Source organism: Gymnoscopelus microlampas, assembly GCF_963454915.1.
Source record: "Gymnoscopelus microlampas genome assembly, chromosome: 12".
Classification (NCBI taxonomy): domain Eukaryota; kingdom Metazoa; phylum Chordata; class Actinopteri; order Myctophiformes; family Myctophidae; genus Gymnoscopelus; species Gymnoscopelus microlampas.
The window spans coordinates 49,071,212-49,089,808 of record NC_139949.1 but is presented as its reverse complement, the minus strand read 5'-3'; positions in this window follow the sequence as shown (position 1 = coordinate 49,089,808).

The following is an 18,597-nucleotide window of genomic DNA, read 5'->3' as shown; positions in this document are numbered from 1 at the left end:
TACTGTCATGGTGCTTGGTGTAATATTCTTGCTATACGTGTGCTGCTGTGTACAATTGTGTTTTAAGGAAAACCATTATGATTACCTGTCCATCTTTTTAAAGCAGGACCGACAAGGAAGGAAATACAATGTGCATGGTACAGTGGTGGAAAAAGTACCTCGAATGTTTTACTTAAGTAAAAGTATCGATACTGCAATGTAGAAGTACTCCGTTAAAAGTGAAAGTCCAGGATTCAAAATTGACTTGAGTAAAAGTACAAAAGTATTGGTATCAAAATGTACTTAAAGTACCAAAAGTATAAGTACTAAAATGTTTGAAAATAGCAGATCAAGCTCACAACGCGTCGCGATGCGACGCGTTGTGAGCTTGTAGATCGGCTATTTTCAAATAGCCTAGGTCAGGGGCGCCGATATTTATAAGCTCTAGCGGGTGCCCAACAAGGCGCACATGCACGCGCGCGAACATGCAGCGCGAAAAAAAATTGCGGGTTTTGGTCGGTTAATTTACTTTTTTGGGGGGGTTTTGTAACTTTATTTCGGTTAATTCGGTTGTTCAGTGGCGATCTGAACCAGGCGATCTGATTTTGAAAAATAATTTAATTTTTTTTTTTTGTTTTTTTTTTTTGACCAGCACCCAGTGGGTGCTCCTCACCCACAGTGGGTGCTTTAGCCCCCGGGCACCCACGGTTTCGGCGCCCTTGGCCTAGGTATAAAATAGGGCTAAAGTGGTTAATGTCTGTTTCATAATATCATAATTTACATCTGAAAAGTAATTAGTAACTAAAGTTTTCAAATAATTGTAGTACAATATTTGCCTCTGAGATGTAGTGGAGTAGAAGTAAAAGTTGCGGAAATTGGAAATACTCAAGTAAAGTACAAATACCTCAGAATTTTACTTAAGTGCAGTACTTACAGTAAGTAAATGTATTTAGTTACTGTCCACCACTGTGTGCATGGTATCAAAGGATACCAAAGTATAGTACAAGACTAAAACCAGAGCTTCCTAAACCTTTCATCACATGACCCAAACGATACATTTGGTGCCTCCCCAGAGAGAGATATAAGTTCACCCTGCTAATATAATACCCAAGGAGGAAACATTAGACGTGTGGTGGAGTCCTGGCGTGCCCTTTGTGTTTGCTACTATCATTTTACAGAACAAAGAGTCTATTAATAAAAACAATCTTCATAGACAATGAGTCGACATTTTTGTGAGAACCTTGAGGGTAACTTTGGGCCAATCACAGTACTCCTCTCTCTCCACCCCTTAATTTAACCAAACTAATTTTATTGGTTACATTTTAGTAACCAAATTAGTTATCAGTTAGTTAGCAGCTAGTCATGTTAGTTAAAGGATGACTTAACCATTTTTCAACCTATCTTCATATAATTGGTCCTCACTAATACTCATGATAAAATGGTACCATTTTTTTCTACTTGGTCTGTGTCTCGTAGGAGGGCTGTGGACAGTCCAGAAACCGTCCAATGACATCATGCAGGTTTTTTTTTTCCAACAAGATTTCAAGTTTATAATTTAGATTTTTATTAACGCGAGAACAATGGCTTCTATTATTGCATTGCAACTTTCCAGGAATAGAAAGCCTGCAGTTTCTATTAGCTTGGATTCCTCATCGATGATGTCACTGGTAGACGGTTTCTGAACTGTCCACAGCCCTCCTATGAGACACAGACCGAGTAGAAGAAAATGGTACCATTTTATCATGAGCATTAGTGAGGACCTATTATATGAAGATAGGTTGGAAAGTGGTGAAGTCGTCCTTTAACCACTTTCAACAAGGCCATGTATTTTGTCTCCCTGCTCTTCTATTGAGACATTTAGATTGTGTCAAAGGTCATGTAGGAAACACTACCCTGACCCTTCCTCTTAGCCTTGCCTACCTGTTGTCAATTATTTGTACGAGCTCTTGTTTTATTGGATCTTGTTTATTTGATACACTATTTGATCTGTTTTAGCTCTTGCTCATTTGATTTTCCTATTTTTCTCATCTGTTTCAGAAAGTAGGTAGCTGATATATTGCACTTTTACCATAGCGCTAGGTATATACTCTTAGTTGCTTGTTTTAGAAGAGAATGCACTTAAGACTTCTGGTGATTAGTAGTTTTCTTGCCTACCTATGTTGAATGCTCTTGTTGTAAGTCGCTTTGGATAAAAGCATCTGCTAAATCAGGGGTCTTCAACAGGGGGTCCGGGACCCCTAGGGGGTCCTCAGAGTTACTACAGGAGGTCCGCCAAATCTTTGTGTGATGTGATTTTTTTTTTTACCTTAACCACTTGAACCCTAGCATCCCTTTTCTGAGGAGAACTTTAGCCAAAAAATAGCAGATCTACAAGCACACAACGCCTCGCAGCGCGAGGCGTTGTGTGCTTGCGTTGTGTGCGTTGTGTTAAAAGAAAAACATATATGTGTTTTTTTAAGTCCATACTGCTATTCATAGGGCTGCACATGTGTCATGTGTTTCGCTAGCCAATCACAGTCCTGAATTTGCAAAGTCAGCCAATCACATTACAGCTAGTGGTGATGGCACTAGCTGTAATGTGATTGGCTGACTTTGCAAAAGTATAGATTTGCATTGACTGTGGAAGGGTTAGGGTTGTAGACTGCGTTGTAGCCTATTGGCCAATCACGGTGCAGGATTGGTCAGTGTCCAAACCTCACTTATAGGGGGCGGTTACACCGCCCCCCCAAAAAAAATCACACCCTGTGTGAAGAGAGTGGTGCCTTTGATGAGCCCCGTATTGATGTTGTCATCAATGTTTGTTTATTGGACATACAGACATACACACGGACACATGTGTATGGTTGGCACCACTCAAAAAACTATAATCTGAAGCCCAATTTTATACAATATAGAGTAGGGGGTCACTGCTTCATCTCTCTCTCAGCTAGGGGGTCCTTGGCCTGAAAACATTGAAGACCCCTGTGCTAAATGATTGTAATGTAATGTAATGTCTCACCTAGACACAGGATTTGAGCAGGCAGGCTCTATTGCATTTTTTTAAGCTAAAAAAAAAAGAGAAAAGAAATGGAGCACATGTGCAGGAATCTGGGTAGGAGAGGTAAGTTACATAACACTGGTGCTGATAGCTAACCACCATCGGTTTCAGTTCCAATCAATGTCCTCAAAGGCACGATGAAAGCCAAGACGTGATGTTTTTGAAATCAATAACTATTGACTATTGCTTTTGGGTTCAGCGTGGTTTGGCCGGTCAACACGAAGGTTATAAATGAGACGCTATGCAGCAAAGCCAAGCCCTCAATGACTTGATGATGATGAATGAGCAAACAAAGATTATCAGTCTAGAAAAACAAAAGCTCCTCTCAAACTCATTGACTGTCCAAGAAAATCCATTCAGTTTTGTCTGCAGCGCTGATTAACGACCGAAAACAGCCGGTCTATAAGCTCGCAACGTGTCGCGTGGCAGTGCGCCGTGAGCTTGCAGATCTGCTATTTTCGGTTGCAGCGCGACACCGGCGAACTTGAGTATAAATCAGGCTTTTAACTCTTTAAGACCGGGAAAGCATAATTTGTGTCATTTTAAGATTTCTTTGGCTATTCAAAAATAGCAGATATACAAGCTCATAGCGCGGCACCGAGTGCCGCGCTATGAGCTTGTAGATCTGCTATTTTTGAAAAATCAGGAACATGTTTGCAATTTTTTTCAAAATATATATTTCAAATGTATTTTTTAAGCAAACATTTGTAAAATATTGAGTTCCAGAAGCAAAGATTTGAGTTACAATTTTCCGCTTAAAAAAAATAAACATTCAAATATTTGCACACATTTTCATGATTTTTCCAAAAACAGCAGATCTACAAGCTCATAGCGCGGCACTCGGTGCCGCGCTATGAGCTTGTAGATCTGCTGTTTTTGAATAGCCAAATAAATCTTAAAATGACACGATGATGCTTTCCCGGTTGTAATGGGTTAAGTCCTGTTCTGTTCCCATGACTTTTCTGTTCTCCCAGCTGTCGAGGCTATAGAGCCTGCTAGGGTCTATTTCGGGGCTGTTTGGTACCCGGGGCCTTTCAATGCACTGGCTTTTAGGAACACAGATCTGATCTGATTTGATCTGATCTGGGGGATTAAGTTTGTGTAATCTCTCTCTTCCGATAGACCACGTTCACCCTGGCAGCTGGCTGGCTGGCTGGCTGGCTGTGGGGGTCAACCTCCGTAACATCTTTATGAATAACAAGTCCATATGTGTTTTTATTTCCCCCCACATATTATCGTCTCTGTCGGCAAGAAACCTCTTATCTCCATATTCTAAATGTTTGTGTTTTTTTGTAAATTAAAGGTAGGGTAAGTGATATTTTTTGGTTAAAACAGAAAGTATTTTGTTAAAAGGTTAAAGCACTATATTGTGATAGTAATGATTTCTATAGAGTGTTTGTTCAGTAACAGGAGTCTCCCCGTCTCTCCAGCTCTTTAATAAACAGAAAATACATTTTTCGGTAGGTGTCAAAATCTCAGCCAATCAGGAGAAAGTACCAATTTTTAAGCTTCATTTTTATAGTGTTCCAGTTCCAATTTTGCCTGCTCATTTCTTAGTGTCATCACTTCCAATTTCACTTGTTTAATCTGTATCCTGATTGAGTTCTCTATCCTGATTGGATAAAATTGGAAATGAAACTGAAACGAAAAAGCACAAAAGCATATCGATCATACTACACACACACACACACACACACACACACACACACAAAAGCATCGTGAGTAGCAGATCCACAAGCTTGAAACTTGAGCTTGTAGATCATATGTGGGCAACTGGCGGCCCCCCACCTTCACTTAATGTGGCCCGCAGGTTAATATCGGAATAGTGATATATTATTGATTTCAGCTGGTACAATTCCAAACATGCAAACATGACCCGCTTTAATTACTTCAGTCTATATATAATAGTAGCTTAATGACTAGTATTACAATTCTATTGTCTGTTTGTCCAATGTATTTGTATTCAAGTTCAAATGCATTGGAAATTAAATAAAAATGATACTTTTCAGGATTCCAATTCAAAAATAGCAAAAAGAAATTCAGGATTCCAATTCCAATCTAGCAAAAATAGCAGATCTACAAGCCCAAAACGCGTCGCGCTGCGACGCGTTTTGAGCTTGTAGATCGGCTATTTTTGCTACTTTTGTGTGAATTAGAATGGTAAATGGTACGGCACTAATTTACGAAAAAAGTTAAAATACAAGAAATAAGATGAATGCAATGTGGCCCTCTGGAGTGAGTGTGGAAATATAGTGGCCCTCTCCATCATCAAAGTTGCCCATGCACCCTTGTTGTAGATCTCCTACTTTTGAATTTCAATCCTGAAAAGTAACACTTTTGGACATGTGAGGTTTCCACCCGACAGAGAGAGACGATATGTTTTTCTGTATTTAAAAAAATGTGATGTGTTTCTCAGTGCTGCCTGATGGCACGAGGACGGATATGTGTCAGTGGAACAAGCTTAAAGTAGGCTAAAACACTCATGTGTTTATCTCTCTCTGCCCATCATGTAGCGAGGGAGAGAGACAGAGACAGAGAGAGAGAGAGAGAGATATCCCTGTATGATCCCTGGGCTGGGTACATCCAAGCTGTCCTATGTTTGTATCACTCTGTTACATAAACATTGAAAGACCTTTTAGCTGGTGTACATTTATATACATTTGTGACTGATTTTGAACAGAGCTGAATTGCGGGAATATTAACGCGACTCGCGTCGCTAAGTAACGGAGCACTGACATTTCCGCTATTGACTGCAAACAAATAGACTTTTTTGATTGATTGAATACTTTAACAGTTTGCTAAAAAAAAATCACACCCAGTGTGAAGAGAGTGGTGCCTTTGAAAGTGTAACTGGTTGCATCCTTGTGTTGCAATCAGCAACAATATGTTGTCACGTGACACGTGACAACATATTGTCACGTGTCACGTGAAGCTTGACCAATCATATGGACGAACATACGGACGGACGGACGGACGGACGGACATACAGACGGACGTACGGACACACGGACAAAGTCAAATGTAGGAGTGGTTGGCACCACTCAAAAAAGCACAGATGGTACAGTTTCATACAAAAGGATGCTAAAAGGATAAACCCAAGAAAGCACTAAGAGCAATAGTATTAGTATAGTTCCCGGATGGACTCAGTCATCTTTCAGAATTCAGTTGCACAATAATCACATGTATTTCATATTTACATGCCGATGTAAGCTCTGACATTTAAGAGAAATGTAGCCTGGTATTACCGGATTGCTGCAGTAAATGGTAAATGGTGCATTTATATAGCGCTTTTATCCAAAGCGCTTTACATAGATTGTGCATTACATTCACCCGTACACACACACACATGGCGGAGGAAACCATGCAAGGCACCAACCTGCTCATCGGGAGCAATTAAGGGTTCAGTGTCTTGCTCAAGGACACTTCGACGCTAACTCTGGGGGAGCCCGGGATCGAACCGAGAACCTCGCGGTTCACATCCGACCACTCTACCGGCCACTCTACCCCTGAGCCACTGCCGGCCATTTTAGAAAAAAAAAAAAGCCTTGAGTACGGCGGGTCACATTCGTTCAATATTTTGCCTCGATTAGCCTACGATTAACGAACGATTATTATTTTTTTGAATAGTGAAAATAGCAGACCCCCAAGCTCACAATGCGTCGCAAGCTTGTAGATCTGCTATTTTCACTATGTTAGTACACCACCATTGTGTACAACGAAATATAATACAGGGTTAAGTAGTTAACCAGTCAAATCGATGAATGTGTATAACCACATAAAAATGTTGGCCTACACAAATATTTAATATCTTAATCCACTTGAAGAAGTGAATGAAAGTGTTCTTATAAAACAACGTTACCTTATTTTAAAATAACAAATTAAAATAGATATAAGTAGCATGTTTTTTTTTTGCAGTTTGTGTGTGTGTGTGTGTGTGTGTGTGTGTGTGTGTGTGTGTGTGTGTGTGTGTGTGTGTGTGTGTGTGTGTGTGTGTGTGTGTGTGTGTGTGTGTGTGTGTGTGTGTGTGTGTGTGTGTGTGTGTGTGTGTGTGTGTGTGTGCGTGTGAGTGACTCCTCCTATCATTACACATTCCGCAAAAGATCAAAAAAAGCCAAAAGATCAGTCAGTCTCCTCCGTCATGTACAGAGGAGACTGACCAATGTACAGCATGTCGTGTACGGTACATTGGTCATACATTGGTCACAGTACGCTTGAGGTGCTTGGTCAGTGTGCATGATTCCTACTTATAAATGTGGGGGAGGGGGGAGGAAGAGAAAAAAAAAACATCTGTCAAATTTCTATATTTAGTATCTATCCAGGGGCGTCACGGCCATTCACTGTGCGTACGACGTGACACCCTCACTCTCACAGATCCGTGATTTAATACCCCCCACTTTTTGAAAAAAAAAAAACTTTTTGATAATAAATCGGTAAAATCAGGCAAAAATAAGAATGAAATAACCTAACCCTAATCCTAAAACCGAAATAAAGTAACCAAAACACAAAAAAAACGAACAAAATCCGCCCAAAAAACTTTTGACAGTTACAAATGTTTTTCACGCTTTTTCAAAAATAGCAGATCTACAAGCTCATAGCGCGGCACTCGGTGCCGCGCTATGAGCTTGTATATCTGCTATTTTTGAATAGCCAAAGTGTAAAATAAGTGGTATAGTCCACCGAAAGTCCATGCATCCCCCCCACCTTCTGAGAGCCTGTGACGTCCCTGTATCTGTATCTATCTATGTCATCAATGTGTGTTTTTCCTCTGTGTGATAATGAGCATGTGCAGCAGTTGTATCTGGTTTGACCGTAATGTAACCTTATTCTGATCAGTGTTAGGATCTATTATGCAGTGTTGTAAAATAACTAAGTACATTTACTCAAGTATTGTGCTTAGGTTCAATTTTAGGTACTTTTACTTTACTGGAGTATTTCCAATTTCAGTAATTTTCTACTCCGCTACATCTCGGAGGCAAATATTGTACTTTTACTCCACTACAATTATTTGACAACTTTAGTAGCTAGTTACTTTGTAGATTTAGATTATTATTAGCCTACAAAACATACTGTACATTACCCACTTCAGCCCTACATTTCGGCCTTTTGAAAATAGCCGATCTACAAGCTCACAATGCGTTGTGATGCGGCGCATTGTGAGCTTGTAGATCGGCTATTTTCAAAAGACTTTTAATACATTCTGCATAAAGAGTGCTTTCTACTTTTGGTACATTTTGATACCGAAACCTTTGTACTTTTACTCAAGAATGTTTTTTATCCCGTACTTTTACTTGTAACAGAGTATTTCTACATTGCAGTATTGATACTTTTACTTAAATATCAAAATGTTAGTACTTTTTCCACCACTGCTATTATGTATATTGCGCTTTTTGTGCATATCCAAATAAAATAATAGAAATGTGAGCTTTGTGCATGCGCCCACACTATATACGTGAATTGTTTCTGGCAATTCCTTTGACAGAGTATTTCTCCTGGCATGAGATCTGTATGCAGTGCATGGAGGGAGATGAGTTATGTTTTTTAATTGCATGCCATTTACAAGGTCACTCGCCGGTGGCTACTGTAAATGGACCGATGACAGAGACTATGACTGCCTTATGTTGACCTATAACACTGTTATGCTGTTTTGCACTTGAAGCCAAGTAGACTATATGCTGCTCTCTATGCTGACCGATGCTACATGACAGCGCTGCTGTGCACTTTCATGTAGTTTGTTCTACATTTTAATATTTATATATTTTATTGACTTAGTTTTAGATTTGAACTACAGTATCATCACATTGAGGTTTTTAACATTGAATTCTTCTGGTTATAAGCCCACTTGTTTCTATGATGAAAGAGCAAGTTAAAATGTGAATATCTTTCCGTGGTTTTGTCTGCTCCGAGGACGCTATTGTTAAATGAGTTTCGGTTTGTTTCGAGTGGGGAAGGATCGGCGGACACGTAAATCCCGCCCACTACATTTGATTGGGTAAAGCGCGGCCTGCTTCCTGATCTGAAGGCACGCCCACTTGTAGGCCAGTGCGTGCGCGATATGACGAACCCCCCCGACAGATTCAAACGCAGAGCAGAATCTGTTCTTGAGAGATTACCGTGTTGGTAATAAAGTTGAAGCTTGAACCTTTTGACAACTTGCTTCTACAGTGGCCTGGAAGTCCAAAACACATTTCCATTTCACAGAACAAGATGAGCAACCTATACCTCCTCAAAGTCAAGCTGTCTGTCTGCTCAGAGTAGACTTTTTGATTGATTGAATACTTCATTAGACAGACATGTAAACAGCACAGAGGTTCAGTAAGGCTGAAAGGACAACACATAAAAGTCCTGGGGACTTCCATTGTGTCTATGTATTCAATTCATCAACATAGCATAGCACATATACATGTTGAAAAAGGGCAGCAGTGAATGATACCTCCTTTCGATGGAAATTTGCATTTACCTCCCTTTGTGTTCTCCTACTAGATGTTTTTCAGGTCAGTTTTGAAATAAACCAGTGATTCATGGTTGATGTCGGGGCGTTCTACTAATGCATTCCCTCATGTCAACAAGTCGATAGACTCCGGCTGAGGCTTTTCATTTATTCAGGTGGTGATGTATCAACGCTAGTTAATTCTGTGCTTTTCTTTGATTTGGGCCCACCAAAGAAATGTGTTTCTGTGCCATGTTGTAAACAACCTGTTCACTCTATGAGGATGTAGCTTGTGCGCTCCGGGCATAAGGTAAACAGGAAACAGCGGACAGACGGCAGACGCCCATGATTCGTGATGATGATGATGATGATGATAAAAACAAAAAAAGTAGTTTAGGAATATTTATTTCTAAAATAGGCCTATTGTCTTTTATTCCCCAACCCAGGCCCATTTTTTATTTATATGAATAACGTGAGTTTTGTTTTGTTCCCGTGGCTAAGCACAGTGTGTGTGTGTGTGTGTGTGTGTGTGTGTGTGTGTGTGTGTGTGTGTGTGTGTGTGTGTGTGTGTGTGTGTGTGTGTGTGTGTGTGTGTGTGTGTGTGTGTGTGTGTGTCATGCCAATAAAGCCCATTGAATTGTGTGTGTGTGTGTGTGTGTGTGTGTTTGTGTGTGTGTGTGTGTGTGTGTGTGGGGGGCTTGGTGGGGGGGGCACTGGGAAAACCAGGGAGAGAGACACACACACACACACACACACACACACACACACACACACACACACACACACACACACACACACACACACACACACACACACACACACACACACACAAAAGATTAACTGCCTGGAGGACAGTGCCCCCCTGAGGTTGGTGCCCAGTGCGGCAGCACTTAAAAGCCCTTGCATTAATCCACCACTGCTGATCATACTACTGTAGTTGTTTTTAGTCGACTAAAATGTATTTAGGCGGTGCCTTGATGGCATTGTAATGCCTGGTATTACACTCGGTTGCATGCTGAAAATAGCCGATCTACAAGCTCACAACGCGTCGCGCTGTGACGCGTTGTGAGCTTGTAGATCTGCTATTTTATAAACAATTTTATGTTTATAAAATTTTGACTTGTCTTTTAGTCCTACTGGATCTCTTCTCCACTCGTCCCTCCCTAACATAGTCTAGTTTTTATTTGTTGACATAATTGTCAATATATTTAGTCTTAGTTTTAGTCATCATAGCTTTAATTTTTATTTAGTTTTTGTTTAGTTTTCGTCAGTGCTGTTTATATTTCTGACTAATAAAGGATCCAAAAATGAAAAAAATAAAACGGCAGCCAGTGGAACGAGGGCAGTATGATCTGCCAAAGCTTCAGTGCTTTCTATGCTTTTAGCCTAAGGCTCCTGGCATGCTGGTCACTACCTCAGAGACACACACACAGTACTGACATCTAACAGCTTGTGTCTTCACATTGTTCCTTTCTTGTTTTTTACCTTCCATTCTATTCTATCACCACGGGTATAAACACATCCTGTTATTGAACATTTGTAGATGGAAGTATGGATGTTTTTGCTGTTGTCTTCACTAGTTGGCTGACAGCTCTGTGTGTGTGTGTGTGTGTGTGTGTGTGTGTGTGTGTGTGTGTGTGTGTGTGTGTGTGTGTGTGTGTGTGTGTGTGTGTGTGTGTGTGTGTGTGTGTGTGTGTGTGTGTGTGTGTGTTTGTGTTTGCGTTCGTGGGGGCGTCTGTCTGTGTGTGTGCCCACCAATCTGGTGAAATTGGACATGATGAAACAAAACAAAAGGACCAGACAAAAGTGGAACAGGAACATTATAAAATTGATTTGAAAAATGTTTGTGGAGTTCTCTCCTGATTGGATAATTTGGTGTGCCACCTGGAGATTCTACTTAGAGATTCTATTTAGAGATTCTATTTAGAGATTCTATCTGGGAGGCTGCAATTCCAAACTGGCCCCTGTCAAAGTCTTAACCTATACCTTAAAGAGGTATAGGTGTGTAGAGGGAAAAAAGAGCAGACCAAGTAAACAAAAAAAAGTATAATTTACTTGAGCACCTGCCCCTCAAAATGTCTGTGCACGCCACTGCCTTCATGTGCTTTTATGAGCGAACCAGTTTAGAGGACCTTGTATTGTGTGTGAATTCTACTTCCATGTACTTTTACCATGTCTTTCTAAATAAAGTATTCAATCAATCAATCAATTTACTAGACTAGACGACGTTGAGACTCCGACGAAAAGTAAAAATGATAATAGCACTATAGAAAACTAAGGAGAAATCAGACGTCAATTAGAAATCAGACATTATATTACACACAGTATATGGCTCACAGAAGTGAGGAAAGTCTCTTCTTATCAGAGTCTGTTATTGGAGGAACTTATCGTCTCTGTCGTGTACAAACGTCATATGTCAAAAACTGTTACTTCTCAGGATTCAAATTCAAAAATAGCAAAATAATTGCAGATCGACAAGCTCAAAACACGTTGCTTTCGAGTTTGTAGATCTGCTATTTTTGACCCATTGAGACCTGGAACTCATTTTTAGATTTGAGCTAAAAAGCATTATTTTACACTTTTGGCTATTCAAAAATAGCAGATATACAAGCTCTTTGAATATATATATTTTTAAAGCGAACATTTCTAACTCAAATCTTTGCTTCTGGGGGTCCCTGGAACAAAATATTTTGATGGGGGTCTGCGGCCAAATACATATACTTTTGGGGGTCCTTGACATGAAAAAGATTGAGCACCACTGATATAGAAACATACGTTTTTCAGAATACTGTTGAGATTTAGGAGACATGTAGAATCGGCTTCAAGTCTCAATGGGTTAAGAAAAAACACAAATATGGAGATAAGAGGTTTCTGCTCGACAGCAACGATGTTTAACATATTGGATTTAATTGTTCACTCTATCGCTTATCCCAGTGGGAGCTGTTCTGTAAGCATGGTGATGTGTTATTTCATATAATCCAACTGTAACTACACTGTCAGACTCAAAACTAAATCAATAATTGATGACAAACTCTTCTATTGTTGTGTGGCATCAATGCGTATAGGCCTATGCTATTTCTAGTTACAAATGTGAGAAAATGTCTGCTAGGATCAACAAAATCGGTGCAATATGCTTATTTCGTACACATTTTCCTTTGTGTTTATTTTGTTTTCGTTCATTGTGATATGTGTCAATATACGTGCTAAGGAGTAGAGCAGTAATCATTAGAGAGCATTATGGTTGAATTATTATTATAATGCAGGGGTCTTCAACGTTTTCAGGCCAAGGACCCCCTAGCTGAGAGAGAGATGAAGCAGGGACCCCCTACTCTATATTGTATAAAATTGTGTTTCAGATTTTTCCCTCTACACCTATGCCTCTTTGCCAAAAATAGCCGATCTACAAGCTCACAACGCCTCGCAGCGCGAGGCGTTGTGAGCTTGTAGATCTGCTATTTTTGGCTGAAGTTCTCCTCAGAAAAGGGATGCTAGGGTTCAAGTGGTTAAGGTAGAAAAAACAATCATATCACACAAAGATTTGGCGGACCCCCTGTAGTTGCTCTGAGGACCGCCTAGCGGTCCCGGACCCCCTGTTGAAGACCCCTGTTATAATGCCAACGGCAATTATCTGTCTACTTTGATTCTTTAGAGGAAGAAAGGTACACTTCTACACGTCGAAAAAATCCTCCTGGGTGTTTATTTTCCTTCATATTTTCAGTACTTTTCACACGTGTTTGTGTTTCATAGTCTAATGAGCTGCGTGGGGACATGTTGTTTCTCATTATCTGGGTGGGTCAAGACAAACTGAAAGAAGACAGTTTCATACAACGCCTCATTATAGTCTTTGAGTGTGTGTGACTGACTGCAGAAGGTGTTTGATGTCTAGTAAATGTGACACATCTAAGTCCAATTTTATTTTTTCCTCATTATAGACCGTATACGGTAGCCTACAGCTTAAACTGGATCACAAAAAAAATTAACCCATTGAGACCTGAAGCCGATTCTACATGTCTCCTAAATCTCAACAGTTTTCTGAAGAACGTATGTTTCTATATCAGTGGTGCTCAGTCTTTTTCATGTCAAGGACCCCCAAAATTATATGTATTTGGCCGTGGACCCCCATCAAAATATTTTGTTACAGGGACCCCCCCAAGCAACGATTTGAGTTAAAAATGTTCGCTTTAAAAATATATATATTCAAAGATTTGCACACATTTTCACGATTTTTCAAAAATAGCAGATCTACAAACTCGTAGCGCGGCACTCGGTGCCGCGCTACGAGTTTGTATATCTGCTATTTTTGAATAGCCCAAAGTGTAAAATAATGCTTTTTAGCTCAAATCTAAAAATGACACAGTTCCATGTCTTAATGGGTTAAAATAATCCCAATTAATTTAGTTGTGCTTTGTGGAGTGCTTGTTTATTGTTGTATTCTATAATTTGACATGTCTATTCTGGGATGTCATTATAATAGGAGAACATCACATGAAAATAGGCAAACACAAAAATCAGATTGGCGAGCTCATGACGTGTGCCAACTTGCTGGGAGCTTGTGGATCATCTATTTTAGCTATTTGACATGTCAAATCAAAGAATAGCTTCCTGCACAAGTTCCAGACAGTGTGTGGGACCTATTTCCTTGATTTGATATGATAGATCTCTTTCTGTACATTTGGACGCATTGTGAGCTTGTAGAGCTGCTATTTTCAATCATTTTAGCACTTTTACTTTTAGTACTTTAAGTACATTTTGATACCAATACCTTTGTACTTTTACTCAAGTAAATTTTGTATTCTGGACTTCTACTTGTAACAGAGTACTTTTACATTGCAGTGTATTGATACTTTTACTTAAGTAAAACATTTGAGTACTTTTTCCACCACTGCTACAAACCTTTGAGGTGTGCATCGCCTTCTTTTAAAAGCTATTTGACATATGAAAAAGTATATTAATTTTAAAGTGGTTAAAAGTAGAGTTACATAATAATAGTTTCATAGTCATATAGGGCAACTATGAAAAATAATCTTACGCAACAACTTACACAACGACGCATGATACTGCGTATGAAAGTGTATGTTAGCAAATGTGTCTTTCCTTGTCATCTCAGACGAGATACTTTTACAAATGTGCTATACTGTCTATTCTAATAGCCGTGTGTGTGTGTGTGTGTGTGTGTGTGTGTGTGTGTGTGTGTGTGAGAGAGTGAAGTAGACTAAAGCTTACATATATCATATGGAGTCGTTGGCTCTTCCGGTACATTCCAGTTTGAAACAAATCTCCTTTGCATATTTCTCATGCTCTTTGTGTTTGGTGGAACATTGACACATTAAAGCTGGTGGAGTGGGAGATTGCCTCTCAGGGCTCTATGATGGGATAAAGATGAGAGAGAGGACTGTATTAGTAACATTATATTTCATGTTAATCTATTAAGACCGGGAACGCATCTGTGTCAATTTTCAGATTTCTTTGGCTATTCGAAAAAATAGCAGATATACAAGCTCATAGCGCGGCACCGAGTGCCGCGCTATGAGCTTGTAGATCTGCTATTTTTTAAACTTAATGGAAAATTTGTGTAAATCTTTGAATATATTCACCTGTTTCCTAGGCTGTGTGTGTTTCACTTCCTGTCGATTTCATTGGATATCATTGGTCATCTGACCAGTTTCATTGGATTTCATTGGATCAAATTGACAGGAAGTGAAACACACACACAGCCTAGGAAACAGGTGAATATATATATTTTTTTAACTCAAATCTTTGCTTCTGGGAATTCTACAAATGTCTTCTAAATCCTAAGAAAAACTTTCAAAGAAAAAAGTGTTGCTATAATATCAGTGGTTTTCAAACGTTTTCATGTCAAGGACCCCTAAAATGATATATTTGGCCCCAGATTCCCGTCTCAAAATATGTTGTTCCAGGGCCCCCCCAGAAGCAAAGATTTGAGTAAAAAAAGTTCGCTTAAATTTTAAAAAATATTTTCAATGATTTGTTTAAAAAATAGCAGATCTACAAGCTGTGCCACGCTATGAGCTTGTAGATCCGCTATTTTGGAAAAGCCAAAGAAATCTAAAAATGACACAGATGCGTTCCAGGTCTTAATGGGTTAAGGGCTCTCGGCTCGGAGCGCTCCTCTATCTATTCTACAGTGATAACTCCTAACATTAGAATTATTAAAAGTGTATAGTGCAGCTGTCTGGACTGGAAATGTATTGTTCTGGTAATTGCTATCTACACTATAGGCTATTTGTAAAATAATTACCATATAATTGGTCATATTCTGAAAGGAGAAAAAGAGGCATATAGTACAAAGCAGAAGCACAATGAAAATGTAATAACTTTCACATTAAATAGAAGGGTAGGCTAGATGGAACAGAGCAGAATGCCACAATAAAGTTATTATTAAAATTATATTTTTTGTGTTATTCAGTTTTTACAGATTTTTCTTAGCAGGCCATGATGAAACGATCAACTTAGAAGCTGCAGTGCCCTCTAGCGGTGTAGGGGGTCCTCAGAGTAACTACAGGGGGTCCGCCAAATCTTTGTGTGATATGATTTTTTTATTTACATTAACCACTTGAACCCTAGCTAGCATCCCTTTTCTGAGGAGAACTTTAGCCAAAGATAGCAGATCTACAAGCTTGTAGATCGGCTATTTTTGGCAAAGAGGTATAGGTGTAGAGAGAAAAAAGAACAGTAAACGTAAACAAAAAAGTTGATTCTAGAACACAATTGTATACAATATAGAGGGGGTCCCTGCTTCATCTCTCTCTCAGCTAGGGGGTTCTTGGGCTTAAAACGTTGAAGACGGCCCTGCTTTACACTATTGAAGTAAAACCAGTCAGTTATACCAGAGAGTTGCATAAGGAGCTGAGTCGAGCATATAGGCTAGAACTGAGATGGCATCTATTCTGCAAACACATGGCAGACGGGGGGACAAGCTTCCACCCACACTTGGTGCTCTCGACGCCCCTTCAACCGCACCATCTCGCCCCCCCCCCCCTGAGTCAAGACTGCCAGTTAATAAGAAAAACCTTCTGGTACTTTTTATTTAATAGCGTTTTGACGTCAAGCCTTCCTCAGCGTGTTAAGACAGTGGTTAGTGGTGCTGTGTGTACCAGGACCAGGAGGTACACACAACACCACCACCACCAGTTGTGTGTACCAGGAGGGAGTGGGACAGACAGACCGACATGACAAGGACTTCTTGGATTTGAACCAGCACACTCCTACAAGTTATCCTACTACAGATATCATCCAATTTATCCGCTGCCCCGCTTTACAGGGACACTTGACTCTGCTTTCTGTGCACACACACACACACACACACACACACACACACACACACACACACACACACACACACACACACACACACACACACACACACACACACACACACACACACACACACACACACACACACACTCCCCATTATCCACCACAGCCTGAAAACTCACCTCTTCAGACTCCAGATTGCGCTCCTTTCTCCTTGTATCACTAATACGTCACCTAACAGTATCAGCACTAAACAGCTAGTGAGCCTGGTGATCCAGACATAGGCCCATCAGTGAGCAGGACCTCAAGGTGAACTGTGGTCACTAGCATCAACTTGAAATGATAGCTGAAAGCAACGTGGCAATGTTGCCTTAAAAATAAATAAGATATACAGTATTATAGATATTTGGCCCAATGTTTTCTGCAAGACACTTGATTATCTGCCTGTCTGCCTGCCTATAGTGCCTGCCTGCCTGTCTGTCTGTCTGTCTGTCTGTCTGTCTGTCTGTCTGCCTGCCTGCCTGCCTGCCTGCCTGCCTGTCTTCTAGCATTTTATTTTGAAGTTGTAGAAGGACAAGTGATTTGACCACTTGACCAAGTGAACAGAAAAGTCATGTGACTTTTGTTTTATGGTCAGAGAGGGAGGAGCCAGGCCTGGAACCAAACCACAGGGCCTAGAGCCTCCTAGTGTCGCCACAGCTGCAACATCTCAACTTTCCTGGCCTGGCATTGGTCGGACTGATGCCATGGATTGGATCTGCCTAGTCGGTCTGGCTATAGTGCCAGGCTAACCCTAACCCCCTAATTACCACCGCCTGTCCGCCTCTAACTACCCCCCAAGAGACAGTGGGGGCAGTAGCATGCCACTTGGACACAGGCCGGGGTCTGATCAGCCTCGGTCGGGTCGCCTGGAGGAGGGTGTCTGTTGCAAGACCAGAAACACCCAGTGACTCCAGGTAACAGTTACAACACTGATAATGTGTCCAAGTGCATCAGTCGATGTTTTATTGACCCAAATCTGTGCCATTGATAATTTGTAAATATTTTTAATTAGCACCATTTCCTGACCCTAAAAATATTGATTTTATAGGGGGGGGACCCTTATAAAATCGCCACTGCATCAGTCTAAACAATATATTAGTGTACATGAATTCATTAGAAGCTTGAAAGAAATACTTTACTTGACATAATAACGGAACTACTCAATTCATCAAATGTGTTACATCACTTGCAGTGCAGCAAGGTGTCCAGCAGATGGAGACAGCAGACCGCCCAACGTGGTTCCTCAGATCCGTTTAGGGACAGGACCACTGCAAGTGGGAAATATAACGAAAAGATTACATTAAAGATATGATAGAAAATGAAGGTAGTCCTATTCAACAACCCAAGGACGATGGATGCTGTGATTATGACATTTGGATGGATGTTGGTGGATATATGGCTTATTGTGGCTTTGCTGGAACCTTTCTGCATGTGAATTCAGTATATTGACTGTGACAACATTATTGTTGGTTCTTTCTTGAAGTTATAAGCATTTTCAAACAGCAGAACGTGTTCCATAGCTACTGGAACAGATGTCTCCACATTGGAGATGAATGTAAATATTTGTCCTCAAAGTGTGAATCATGATGAGGGTCTGTGAGTCATGATGAATTTGATATGGTAGGGCATTGATTCTCAAAGTGGGGTCCGAGGACCCCCAGGGGTCCTTGGGACGGAGACGGGGACGGGGACGGGGACGGGGGGGGGGTGGGTCCCCAGCAAAAGTAGTTAACATAGCATCATCATCAATCATTTTAACCACTTTATCCATTTATACAGTATGTTAGCTATTCAAAAATAGCAGATCTACAAGCTCTCAGTGCGTCACTTCATATTT